The following is a 14,987-nucleotide window of genomic DNA, read 5'->3' on the forward strand; positions in this document are numbered from 1 at the left end:
ATATATGGGGTCTTCTAGTGCACAGCCACATCCGTCAGACACCAACATGACTGTCCCACATTGGATAGAAGGCCTAGTGGACTGATATTAGCCAAACTGTCAGTGCACAACTAACAAGTACCTGTTATAACGATTCGCTCCTATATTCATTAAAAACATTCGTTATATAATGCCCTGTACCGAGGGCAGCGCGGCACACAGTTTGGGCAACATCGTAAATAGAATTACAAGCCAGGATGAACTAGATTTAACCTTTTACCAGCCGAATCAAGAGATTTGAATTGATTTTCTATTTTTTTTTTTAATTATTATTTCTTCTTGTAATCCTTCAGTTAAGAGATATCAACCATAAAATCCATGAAAAACAAAAATTCTTGTATGTGTTCTGGACTTGCCTATGTCTATACATTAAAATCAAATAAACAACATTATGAAACAACTTTAAAATCAAAACAAAAAAACTGTTTTATTCTCCCTTAAAAATAGGAGATTTAAAAAAATTAAATTTATGGCATAAGTGCCGAAATTAATGAAATTTTTGTTTTATAAATTAAGTTTGGAACCTCGTGAATTCAGGAAAAAAAATAATTAAGTACTTTCATGTAAGAAATTTTTTTTCCTAATGAATAAAACCGATGTTTCTAATTGGGAACGTTGGCGGTTAAAATGTTGGCTAACGATTAAAACAGGCCAAGTATACGCGCCACCTTGTGGCTGTAATAAAATAGGGAATAAATGACGTCTTCCATTGTTCTTAATGGGAAATTATTTCAATCAAGTTTAGAAGCGCCATCTGATGTTGCAAATGCGTTAATCTGCACCTACATCGAATAAAAAATCTTCCACAGAATCCACCCATCGATTCCTATCATATCTAAAAATTCGAGCGCCACCTGATGTTGCAAATGCGTTAATCTGCACCTACATCGAATAAAAAATCTTCCACAGAATCCACCCATCGATTCCTATCATATCTAAAAATTCGAGCGCCATCTGATGTTCAGATCAGATTGAGAATAAACTAGATACATATTTACACGCCATCTATGTTTTTAAAGCAAGTACTTTTTTGTATATATTTTTGTGGCGCCATCTGCGAACCTCAAAATATTGAGTTTTTTTTATACATTTGGCGGGTCTTAGAAGTTAATCATAAGACAGCCATTGTTTCCAAGATATCCGCAGGTGTCAAAGCAACGTCTTGCTCTTCAGCTCATTTCTCGAGTTATGTGAATTCAATGAGCCAAACGGATTTTATTTCGATCGTCATACTTGATAATAATGATGCAATCCATTTTTCATGGATGGGGCTCCTCAAGGTAATTATATTATTGATTTCTCTTCCCTATGTCTAGCACTGTACTGCTTCTTTGTTCTAATCACACTATTCACAGTGGCGTCTCAATTATCTTCCCCCTCCCCTAAAAAAAGTCACGGGGCCTCAAGGCTGTGAAACTTAAATTTTTTTTTTTACTATTAAATTCAGTACACCCGCTGAAAAATCTGGAGGGGGCCCTGCTGCATGAGCATTTTCTTAAGGGTTGGTCTCAAGGGCGGAGATACGGGGGGGGGGCCATGGGGGGGACCCCCCCCCCCCCAGCGTCAAAGGTGGAGTCGACTGATCTACTGTATATATGAATTGACATCATCCTCGTGCCCCCCCCCCAGACTTCCAGGTCTATCTCCGCCTATGGTTGGTTTGAAGGCTTTCCCCCCCCCCCCAAGGACTTCCGATCAAACAGATGGGGGGGGGGCAATATTATTGGAGAACATTATACAGAGATTGTTTTAATTTGATTGTCCCATTAATTCCGAAATTGCTTTTTGCATTGAATATGAATCTTATTAACTCAGAGCAATTTTTTTTTCTCCGTCAAATATCGAAATATCCATCAATTGTGAAATTATTTTATAACATGAATTTCCATCACAATTCCAAAATTATTTTTCGTTAAATGAGAGCCTCAATTTTTAAAATATTTCTGTATTAAATATGAATTTTTATCGATTCTGGATTTTTTTTTCATCAAAAATATTTATTTTCTCACCAATTCTAATATTATTTTCTCACCAATTCTAAAATTATTTTCAAAATAATGTATAATTTTGATATAATTTTATCAAAATAATTTGATAAAACTATCAAAAATATACATTAATCATGAAAATTATTTTAATTAAACATGAATTTTTCCATCAATTATAAAACATTTTCATGAAATATAAAAACTTCCATCAATTCTGAAATTATTTTTTCCATTAAATAAGAATTTCATTAATTCTGAAATTATTTTTTGTCAAACACCAATTTTCACTTTTTCTGAAATTTAATCATTATATATATATTGTTTATAATTTTTTTGGTTTAATTTTTAACTGGGTTGCTGTATTTAAGTAATATGACATCCATACTTGTTATGGACATTCTTTTCTCAGCCACCTCGTTGGGCATTTTGTCTGTGGTGGCCATGTATTTGTATATGAATTTCCATCATTTCTGAGAAGTTATTTTTTTGATTACATAATATAAACTGAAGAGCCAAAAAAACTGGTACAGGCATGCGTATGCAAATAAAGAGATATGGAACCAATCAGAGTACGGCGCTGCAGTCGGCAACGCCTATACAACACAACAAGTGTCTGGCATAGTTGTTAGATCGGTTACTGCTGCTACAATGGTAGGTTATCGAGATTTAAGTGAGTTTGAACGTGGTGTTATAGTCGGCGCACGAGAGATGAGACATAGCATCTCCGAGGTATTGATGAAATTTGGATTTTCACGTACGACCGCACGACACAAAGCTTTACGCCTCGCCTGGGCCCGACAACACCGACATTGGACTGTTGAGGACTGAAAACACATTGCCTGGTCTGACGAGTCTGGGTTCCAATTGCTTCGAGCTGATGGACGTGTACGGGTATGGAGACAACCTCATGAACCCTACATGTCAACTGGGGACTGTTCAACCTGGTGGAGGCTCTCTGATGGTATGGGGCGTGTGCAGTTGGCGAGATATGGGACCCCTGATACGTCTAGATACGACTCTGACAGGTGACAGGTACATAAGCATCCTGTCTGATCACCTGCACCCATTCATGTCCATTGTTCATTCCGACGGACTTGGACAATTTCAGCAGGACAATGCGACACCCCACACGTCCAGAATTGTTACAAAGTGGCTCCAGGAACACTCTTCTGACTTTAGACACTTCTGCTGGCCACCTAAATCCCCAGACATGAACATTATTGAACATATCTGGGATGCCTTGCAACGTGCTGTTCAGAAGAGATCTCCACCCCCCTCTTACTCCTACGGATTTATGGACAGCCCTGCAGGATTCATGGTGTCAATTACCTCCAGCACTACTTCAGACATTAGTCGAGTCCATGCTACGTCGTGTTGCGGCACTTCTGCGTGCTCGCGGGGGCCCTACATGATATTAGGCAGGTGGACCAGTTTTTTTGGCTCTTCAGTGTAATTTACTTTCTCTCATTTATTCTGAATTTATTTCATTAATTCTGACACTCTCATTAGCTATGAAATGTTTTTCGAAAATAATTTTGAAATTGATTCCTTCATCGATTGTAGAATGCATTTCTTCATGTGAATAAATACAGCTAGGAACACCTACCCTTCTCTGATATCTCGATAAGCGGGGTACCTGGTACCTCAATGGAGGACTATTACTAAACCACGTCTATATTTAATAAACTTTACCACACTTCAATAGCATGCATACTATATCAAAATTATTTTTAATTCAATATCATTGAATTTAAATTTTAAAAAATGAAATTAAAATTTTGTGATTTAAAAAAATTTAATACATGGGTTTTTTTTTTTTCAAATAAAGTGATATAAATTGTGATTTTAGTCGCAATCCAGATCAAGCTGATTTACATTGCCATATCCTGAATGTGAATATGAGAAAAGCCTCTTATGAACAAATTTTCTATGAGATTTTAATATACATACCACTTGCATTGTAAGATATCACTAGTTCTTCGGAACGAATTTGTCAGAAATTTTTGCTAGTTCTTGAAAACACTGAATATTTGAGTTACTCACAATCCAAAAATTCAAAGCACCTGATTAAAGAAGGAAAATGAATCCAGTTAATTTGGGAGAAAGAGACTTTGAAAAATACTTTTGCTAATCTCTGGTTACAATACTTGAAGGATGACTGAAATATTGTTTAAATGTGATCTTCAAATTCTATACATTTTTTATGAAGAATTTTTATTTGTCTTTAAACAGGTGTGACGGATCAGAGGTTTCACACAGTTAAGTACGGTAAGTAACTAATTGTTATATCTCCCAGATAAATTTATTGATCATCATTCCAATTACACAAATAATCCAGTTGCAGTTAGAGAAAAACTAATACAGCGAAGAGAAAGGGAATTGCGTCTCGAATGGAATCAGAAGATAGTATTTTCTATGACTATTGCTTTGATGTGCACTTTGATAAAATAAAAATCTGTCTAAAATGGAATATCATTTCAGTCTATTGACATTCTGTTTTGAATAGGTTCTACTATACAGGGCACATAGCAAACTCCTTGCACCTCGAATTACTGGTGAACCTTTGATTCTAGAGGCATACATCCAATCACAAAATGTATCCATATGAAGTGTATACCTCTGATATGCATAAATATTGCAAGGGTGTGTGGTGTGTTGTTAGTTTTTTTTTAAATAAAAAACTTTCCATACGTGCACATTGTCCTCAAAAACCTAATAAGAAATTTGTTGTCCTCAGAACAGCTCAGAGCTGTACTCAACTGAAAGTTTTCATTAATATGCATACAATTTTTTGATTTTTTTCTTTGTATCAAAAATAATAGAACGAACCCGAAAGTGATCTTAGTTTTTAAGAAATTGGATTCTTAGTTTTTATCAAATGACATTCAGCAGACAAATGTTAACAGGGTATGAAAAATTATGACTTAAAAAAGGTCAATTTTTTTTTTTTTTTTTTTTTTTGGTTTATATAAATCTGATTTTTTTTTATTTAGATTAACTAACCGCCTATTTATCAAAACAATTCTTGTTGTTTTGATAAATAGGCAGTAAAAATTTACAAGTTCCTGACTGGCTGATTCATCATCACCGAGGCGGAACCACTGGAGCTATAATTATACAATTTGGTCTGTTTTTACATCAAGTAAACCTACTAACTAAGAAGGGGATTGTTTTTTAAATTTGATATCTAAGGGGGTATTAAGAGGGTTCAAAAGTTACATAGCGAAATCATGCTGAGGCAAAACTGCTGGAGCTATTAATTATGAAATTTGGGCATTAGTTTTGGGTTTTATTTCATGATGTAAAAACAAAGATGGGGATTTTTGAAATTCGACCCGTCAGGAGTCATAAGAGGGTTCAAATGTTATATAGGGAAATCATGCTGAGCAGAAACTGCAATAGCTACAATTATGAAATTTGGTCAGTAACCTTAGTTTGTAATGTAGAGCCTCACTAAAAAAGGGATATTTCAAAATTCAACATCTAAGGCAGGTCATATGTGGGGTTTCAAAGGTTATATGGTACAATCATTGTTGAGTCCAAACAGCAGAAGCTATAAATATGAAATTTGGTGAGTATTATATTTTATCGGGGTTCGTAAAAAAACAGGGTTTTTTTGGTTTAAAACATTTTTTTTTTTTTTGGTTTAAGTAGCATTAACATTAAAAACAATAAAATTACTGAAAAATCACTAACTTCTAATAATTAATTAAAATATAAAATGTTTATTAATGGTAATTAACACTTCCCATATTAATTTATCAATAAATATTTCTTACATTTTAACAAAAATCCACTTTTGCGATTCAGTTATCTTTTTGCTTAACTTAATTAATTATTTTGTGTTTGACAATTCTTAATGTTATTTTATTAACCATATAATATTTTTCTCCAGTTACTTTCAGTATGCTTAATTAGGAAGCTATTTTGCAAAATCTGCTATAAAAATTAAGTGAATATAATGTATTTAATGAAGCACAAATCATGCAGATTAATTAGCAATGATTTATGATATACAGGAGGATTATAATTAAAGTTCTGATTTCAAAACACTTTAAAAAAAGAACTATCATCAAAATGACTTCAAAATTTACATGAATATTCCTGAAGCAATAGCATTTTAAATGAAAAGGGGAAAAAATATTTAAAAATGTAAAATTAACGACACTGTACTCATAAAACACTTGGGAAATTTGCTCGCAGAATTAACATGACAGCCAGTCAGGGCAAAATGGTAACTTAATTAGCATTTACCAATTTCGTAAGTCATGGAAGCATTACAAAAAGGAAGTAATTGAACAAATGAAACTACAACTTACTTGAGAAATGTTAAATATGTATCCGCTGTGTTCTGGCTATGACGTGAAAGCACAAAAATGCTTGTTCAACAACAGATCAGAGTATGCCATGGTCATGATGTGGATGTGCTTGCAATTCACCAGAGTTTGCAATTCGACCACTGTTCATAACATTTTGAGGTACCCGCCTTCCGACAGCCAGATGTTGCAAGAGTTAAGGTCAGGTGAACTGATGGCCAGGTATCATGTCATGCTGTTATTGTCAAAATGGTTCTTCAGCAGCTGCTTTGTTGGTATTGCAATGTGCATCTTCATAAAAGTTGTAGTATAAGGGGACGTCGTGTCGGAGGTGCGTCTCTTTTCCATGAGAAGGCGGAATATCCCAGACACTTGATATTGGAGGGGTGTCCAATTTATACACGAAACTACGGAACTTAACGAAGAAACTTTTATTTCGAAGCACACTCAAAACAGACAACCTTCCAGGACGGAAGCCACATTCCAACTCATGTTCTCTTCTCTTGAAAGATAGATTTTCTCTTCACAACTTCTTTTAACAACGTATAAACAAATAAAATGCATTATGTGCTGTAAGGCCACAGAGTGCTAGTAAAAATGTCCATACTGGAAAAATAGATTTGTTACAGTAGTACTATTCACACACTCATGTTTTTGAAGTGCCGAAATGTGGTTACACAAAATGGTATTATCCTGCTGGCCCAAGTACATCATCTACTTGCACATTTTGCACTTTTTTCTTTTGCCAAAGAAATTTTCATTGCTTCAGGAGTATCCATGCAAATTTTCAAGTCATTCTGACCAGTAGTTCTTATTGAATAGTTTTGGAATCAAAACTTTAATTATAATCACCCTGTATGTAGCTGATAATTTTTTGTAAATCTGTTACTACTGTGCAGTAGAACCTTGATTAACTCGGCTTAATGGTGAAGGCATAAAAAAAAAATATTGAATTAATAAAATAAATTAATAAAAAATATTGACTGGGTGATATATAGTATGAGATGTGCTACTTCTTATGGGAAAGAAAATGAAAATGTCTTTGAGGTAATGTAGCTACTAGTACACTGGTCTTTGTCCGGACGGCTCATCACCTCCTAGAGATAGAAGACCTCTGCAGTGTTTGCCATAAACGTCATTCAGACTGCGTATCAAGTTTACCACATTTTGAAACACAGCATCTTATTTCGTTTCTTTTTATTTTGGAGTAGAATCTTCCTTATTGGCTCACCAATACCACATAGTGATTGGATATGGGGCATAGATTCGCCATTTCTGAGCCTGGTCATTTCTTTTCCTCACGACATTGTCACTGTTGCTGCTTCTTTGTGAAGGAAAAATACCAAAAAAAACTGTGAGATGATGCACCACTACATTTAAAGTACATGCTAAAGATAGAGCATCAGAATGTAGCCAAAAATTAGAAAATGTGGTAAGAATGAGAAATTTTGGCTTCTGTATATCACTTTAAATAACTGAAATATTTTATATGAAAAAAATACATTCAGGCCACTTTTATGAGACATTTTGGAAAAAAACCACTTATACCATCAGAATGTCCCCAAGAATATAAAATGTGGTAAGAACCAATATGATATTTTTCAAGGAAAAAATTATATTTAGGCCACTTTTATTTGATTTTTGAAAAAAACCACTTGGTTAAAAGCAGGCTTAAACTAAACAACCCTGTATTTTATAATACTAAGAATCACTACGATGGGATTTCTGAAAATTTAACTCCCCCCCCCCGCCCCCCCATGTGGTGCAAACGTTATATATAGGGGAAATCATTGCAGAACAATTTCCAGATGACCAAATTCACGTGAGCAAAGCCGCAGGTTACAGCTAGTTAATGAATAGACAAATGAAAAATAAACAAAAGAGCTGTGAGCAAGAAGTACGAACACAAAAATCTCTATTTAAGCAACATGAAAGGTTGTTGAGCATGAATTAACTTCATAGATTAATATTGCTCTTGTGTACATATACATAGAAAGAGTGCTTCTATATTAATGACAGCCTTTCCCCTTTAATCGCTCAACGTAGATCTCAATACTTCGTATATCACTGGCAGCAGGCCAAATTTGCAAATTGTCATATTATATACGCCTCACATCTCAGTTGAGATTTTTCTTCTGCTGCGCCATCGCACTCTCTGAATATCTAAGGCAACCCTTGTCTTCTTAGAACATAAATCATCTCAATCATTCCAGGGTTTCAGCTACGGTTGCATTTCTCGCAAAATGCGAAAGAAAATCTTAGAATGTGAAAGTGGTGGTAGCCACTTTTGCAAAAATGCGTACAGGAGGTACGGAACAAGTAGACATCCAACCATCAATCATTACATTAGCATTGTAGCATTTTGCTAAAGCTTTTCTCCCCATTTTCGCGAAAGGAATTTTTTATCTAGCTTAAACCCCGAATCATTCCCCCCCCCCCTCAACTGAATTTCTGATTTAAATTTTCTGACTGGCTTGAAATAAATGCCTGGTGGCAACTCAGTATCACATATGGTACAGGTTTCCCGATTAACTCGATGTACAACCAAAGGGTCATTCTGCATCAACTAAACAAAAAACATATATTATTGACCAAATTGCTTCTCACACAATTGATGATTACCTTGATCATTACATTGATCATTTACTATGATGTGTTGCAGACCGGCATGATGTCGCTTATTTACACTTTTACTCTTTGACTGATTTGGTGAAAAAACGAGCAAACTCTAGACTATTTCACTTTTTTTGTTTCAAGTCCAACAGTATTTAAGTTGGTACAACATGTATTATCATTTTAAATCAGTAATTTGGATTCAAGGTTTTGCATAAAAATCAAATTTTTTGTTTCCTTATCAGGGAAATTGCAGAGTAAGGCATTGCCAATACTTGATGCAGTTTCAATGGAGTTTAGCTCTCTATATTTCTTCTATGCACAAAATCTAGATATATATAACAACTATTTTCCTACACTTGCATCTAGTGATTATGCCTAGGTCTATATTTACCAGATCCTCTATATCAGCATTTCTTAACCCAAAGACCAGCAAAAGTCTGAAACATATTTCGTAATTTATTTTGTTTCGCTTATTTTGTGCATTTGTCCTGTATTTCCAGTTTATTTGAATTTTTAATGTTTACTAAAGTTGTGAGTACAATGTATTTTCATAATATATAACTATAATATGATGGTTATGATAAATTATGAATATATAAATTATATTATGGCAAACATATCTCAGATATTTGACAGGTTAAACATTTTTTTTCTCAATTTTTCACCAATTTTAATAACAATTGGTGGTTGTGCCTACTTCTACAAGTTCTGACCCTTTTCTTCATTGATCACAATTTATGATGTCCTGTATTTTACCCTAGTTAATATTCCAGTTTACCATATTTTTATCAATAAAATATAATAATCAGATCATTTGAATATTTTTTAATGAAACAAATTTGTTTACTGCGATTTGTTGCAGTCCTTCATTCCCCCCAACCTTTAGAAATTTTATCAGTAATAATTAGCGAATTGCGTGCAAGTCAATAAATTGTATTTTTTGGCAAAATTTAGTGATATCCTGTATTTAGGACCACGTTTTCCTTGATGCTGTATAGTGAACCTAAGTATGAAGATGTATTTTTTTTAGCACGTACCATCATCACTAATATCAATTACAATGGTTTAATGATTTCCTCATCTAGTTAGAATTAAATGATCAAGTCTGCCTGCGGACCACCTATGTCATCGTCGCGGACCATAGATTGAGAAATTCTGCACTATATTTTAATCAAGAACTTTACCACACTTCAATAGTATGCACGCTATACTAGATTATTTCTGCTTCAATATCATTAAACTTTAATAAAAGAAAAAGGAAATCGAAATTCTGTGACTGAAATCAATAATTTTTTTTTGTAAATAAAGCGATATAAATTGTGATTTTAATCAGGATCCAGATCAAGTTAATTCACATCGGTGTATCCTGAAGGTGAACATATGCAAAGCCTCTTATAAAAAAATTCTCTTCTGGGATTTTAATATATATACCACTTGCGTTGTAAGATATCACCAGTTCTTCTCAGAACAAATTTGTTACAAATTTTTGCTAGTCCCTGAAAACAGCGAATATTCAAGTTACTCACAATCCAAAAATTCAATGTAAAAAAAACACAAACAAACCCAGTGAATTTGGAAGAGAGAGATTTTGAATAATACTTTTTAGTAACCCCTGGTTACAATAGCTGCTAAACCAGACATGCACCTTGTCCACATTCCTCTGCAGAATTTTTAACAAATTGGAATATGTTGGAATGTGTGTGCGAGTGTAGTGAACCTTCCGTGAAGTTTGTTTCTGTGTGATGTTTGTTAGATGTAGTTCTGCCATCAATTTTTCTAACTATGCATGAAGTGTAATGATTAAATATTTTACCATTATAGACCTGTTGCTCTCTGCAGCGAGACTTTTTAATGGTTACAATATCTGAAGGATGACTGAACTTTTTTATTAAAAAATTTTATTTTTAAACAGGTGCAGCTGATCAGAGGTTTCACAGAGTTAAGTATGGTAAGTAACCAATTGTTATATATCTCCCTGATGAATTTATTCATCATTCCAATTGTACAAGTAATTCAGTCATAGTTACAGAAAAACCGATATGGCGAAACCTGTCTTGAATGGAATCAAAAGATTGTGCTTTCTATGATTAGTGTTTGATAAAATGGAAACTGTCTAAAACAGAATATCATTTGTCTTTTTTGGCATTACAAGTTTTATTATATATAGTGCATAGCTAACTTCTTTCACGGCAAATGACTGGCGAACAGTTGATTCTAGAGGCATACATCCAATTAGAAAATGTATCCAAATAAAGATATGCATAAATATTGCAAGGGTGTTGTATAAAAAACAAACTTTTCATATCAGCACATTGTCCTTGAAAACGTAATAAGAAATTTGTTGCCCAGTTTCAGAAGACCAACTGAAAAATTCCATGTTCCTAAGCACAATATTCGTTGAGATATTAAATTAAAATTAATTTTAAAAAAAACACGGAAAACTTGAGAAGAAACAGCATAGACAATAAGGTATGAACAATTTTTTTTTAATCAAAAAAATTGGATTTTTATTAAAATTATCTGAAAGCTTATTAATTAAAGCAAATCTTGTTAATCATTAAGAATGCATATTTTTATATCATCTAACTGCTTTTTCCTCCTAATTGTTCAAATTTAATTAAGAACTCAGTATCACACATATGGTGCAGACATCTCAATTCACTTGATGTACAACCAAAAGGCCATTCAGCATCAATTAAATAAAACAAATTCTAGTGAGACAAGATTGTTTCTTGCACAATAATGGATGTGTTTCCAACTTGCATGTTGTTGCTTAACAGTTTACACATTTTTATTTTTTCACAGATTTAATGAGTTTTGGTTAAAAAATACACAAACTCAAAATTTTAATACGAAAAGTAAAATTGAAAGCCCAATGATATATGTGTTGGTACATCTATTATTATTTTGAATCAGTAATTAGGGCAAGAATTCAAGGCTTTATACAAAAAAATAATTCCTCTGTTTTTAATCAGGGAAACCCTTGTGCAACACTGCAATGCACTGAAAATACTTAGTGCAGTTTAGCTAAGTGCTTAGTTTAACTCCCTATATTTTTCTGCAATTTTTTCCATGCACAAAATCTACAAATAAATTTCTTTCCACACTGTATCTAGAGATTAAGTTCAGGTCTATATTTACCCCCAAAGATCTTCTATACTTCTTTTAATCATGAACTCTACCACATATCGGCAACGTGCATACTATCACAGGTTACTTTTACAGGGTGATCAGCGAATAAGCCCTTATTACAAAATTAAATATCTCTACAACAAAGATCAATAGAATTATGCGGTAAACAGTACGTTTATTAGCAAAACTAAGAATGTTGTACAGAAATTTTGAAAATTTAGTTTTTTTTTTTAATTTTTTAAAATTTAAAAAACAAAACTGGAGATTTTGGGGTTCCGAAAATCGTCATTTGTGTGAAGAGAAACCACTGCATTGGCCTAAAGTTACTGCATGGGCTGCGGTATGCGCCATGTGTGCTGACAAATTGTTCCAAAATTGTAACGTAACATTCAGTAGTAATCGTTTCTCGCACGAAGAAGGGGGCCGATAATGCCTCTGGCGCGTACTGCAGCAACTTTAGGCGAATGCAGTGGTTTCTCTTCACACAAATGACGATTTTCGGAACCCCAAAATCTCCAGTTTTGTTTTTTTTTTTTAATTTTAAAAAATTTAAAAAAAAAAACTAAATTTTCGAAATTTCTGTACAACATTCTTACAGTTTTGCTAATAAACGTACCGTTTACCGCATAATTCTATTGATCTTTGTTGTAGAGATATTTAATTTTGAAATAAGGGCTTATTCGCTGATCACCCTGTACTTCAATATTATCAAAGTTATGTAAAAGAAAAACAAAATTTAAATTTTTTGATTTAAATCAGTAATTTAAAAAAAAAATCAATTGATTTTAATCATGATTTAAATCAAGCTAATTAGAATTGGCATACCCCAATGGGCAATGTTCTTTACCTCATTTATACCATTCCTTTTGAGTTTTTCAGCAATTTTTAAAGTTCAAATATCTCAGTGAATATTGCAGTCTGAAATATGGAATTTTTTTGTTGGCCTCAGGAGACACAGGGCAACAACTTTAAAATTGGACTTCTGAGAACAGCATGTTTGTATAAAAAGTTAATATTTTTTCTATTTTAATAACTATACAACTTGCAGGGCTCTCGCTCAAAAAATCAGAAAAAGTAGGAAAAAAAAAAACAGACTAAACAGTAGTAATGGGAAGGATACCACCTTAGACACCATAATCGTGTTATAATAAAAAAGAATCATTGGGAAAAAAACTTTTTTTTCATTTAAATTAATTTTTTTTTTCTTTGTTTCATAGCACTATTTCAGTATTGTGTAAGATTGACTCAAACCAAAGCAAAATGACAGAAATGACTTGGTTACAAAAGCAATTGTTGGTCGAAACACAAATAATTCTTTTCTGTCTCTCACAATATATATTATTCTTTTTTGGGGTCTTCCACAGTCCAGTCCGTCAACTCTCTTCGACAGTTATGAAGACAATTTTCTAAGAATATATGATGCTCCTTCAAGACCACTTTCAACAGTACAGTGAAAAATGAGTAAATTACAAGGTCTGATGTATATAAATCAAAGTGAACTGGATGGTTTTACTGCGTTGTCTATCCTTTTTTAAAGGGATTTTTTTTTTAAATTTTACTGTTCAATGCCATTGTCATTGTTTTTGACACATGAAGAACTTTCATTTCTAGCTCTTTGCAGAGCTTTGTAAACATTGTTTATGCCTCTGCATGTCCTAAAAAAAATACAGAAGAAATAATATAATATAATGCTATTGGGTATCATCAGAATCACCAAACCTAGAATAAGCCTATGTATCCACCTGCTTTGTAATGCAAAATGTTGTTCCACCTTTACATGAAATGTGCACCATAATTTTAAATGACAAATGTTAGTTACAATGAAGTAATAAATACAAAATGATTTTTCCCATCCAGACAGTTTTTAATGACCGCTGGTCTACTTGTTGAACCCCAACCTATATAAGCAAATTAAAAATTAATAAATCAAATGGTCCATATACACCTTAAAAATTATAAATGATACAATTTCTGCTTTGGCAGAATTATTAATTGCAATCTACAACATTTTTAATATTTGCCAATAAATATGTGGCGGAGTTTCGCCAACGCTTGGCGTTAAAAGTGACTATGCCGATTACGCGTGCCAAGCGACCAAAAGAAGAAAAAATATACAGTGGTTGCGAGTCAGTGTAAATAACATGTTGTCTTTTTGTGTGTGTGAATTTTTGTAAATAAATTAATTTGGTGATTGTTGACAAGTCGTCTTCTAATCAGAGTAAAGTCAGATGAGCGTTATCAAATCAACACGGTCAGAATACCAAAAATAGATTATCCCCCCCTCAATTAAAATCAATTACATGAATTTTGTTGATATGATTTGGTAAAAAAGTAGGACAAAATCGAGGAAAGTAAGACATTTTACTGAAAAGTAGGACAAAATCGAGGAAAGTAAGACATTTTACTGAAAAGTAGGACAAAATCGAGGAAAGTAAGACATTTTACTGAAAAGTAGGACAAGTGGGAGCCCTGAACTTGCAGCATGAATGATGTGTCCATGAGGTCTACACATTATTAACTTACTTTACAATTTGGAAGTATTATTCTAGGATCAACGGCTCGCCAGTAATTTGCTGTGCAAGGAGTTAACTATGCAGCCTGTATAAGAAAAATTTACAATGAAAATTCCGTATAACCACATACTTTCTTTTATGATAATTTCCTCCGTTATAATATATATTGAGTATGATTGTAGTGTAGCAAAGGTTCACTGTAAATTTATAACTGATTTATATTTATTATAGAGCCCGGAACTTTAGGCAAAATGTCATGTCTTTTTTTGGTAAAAATGCCTTTTTTAAAACTTTCCTGCCATAGAGGCCTATTTTAACACATTTTTAAATATATTAGTGAATTTTAAAGGCCATAATCTGTAAGACTTGGATATTTTGAACAT

General features: G+C 33.2%; 1 protein-coding gene across 7 annotated transcripts in view; it reads right to left on the bottom strand.

Annotated features, from left to right (window-relative positions):
- The window catches only part of LOC149065008 (uncharacterized), a 112,426-nt gene that overhangs the window by 58,485 nt on the left and 38,954 nt on the right, over positions 1-14,987 (bottom strand). For 5 of the 7 annotated variants that reach the window (XR_016195664.1, XR_016195668.1, XR_016195663.1 and 2 more), the window contains exon 2: positions 3,978-4,090. The exons of 1 other annotated variant lie outside the window; for it this stretch is intronic. The gene's annotated coding sequence lies outside the window, so the exon portion shown is untranslated. Of the gene's footprint in view, positions 1-3,977; positions 4,091-6,346; positions 7,668-14,987 lie in introns of all 7 variants that reach the window. One more of the 7 variants, XR_016195662.1, reaches the window with a different exon arrangement.

The sequence above is a fragment of the Pholcus phalangioides genome, unplaced genomic scaffold, assembly GCF_987345545.1.
Source record: "Pholcus phalangioides strain wild (caught in Gottingen) unplaced genomic scaffold, Ppha-v1.0 ptg000041l_1, whole genome shotgun sequence".
In the NCBI taxonomy this organism is placed as follows: domain Eukaryota; kingdom Metazoa; phylum Arthropoda; class Arachnida; order Araneae; family Pholcidae; genus Pholcus; species Pholcus phalangioides.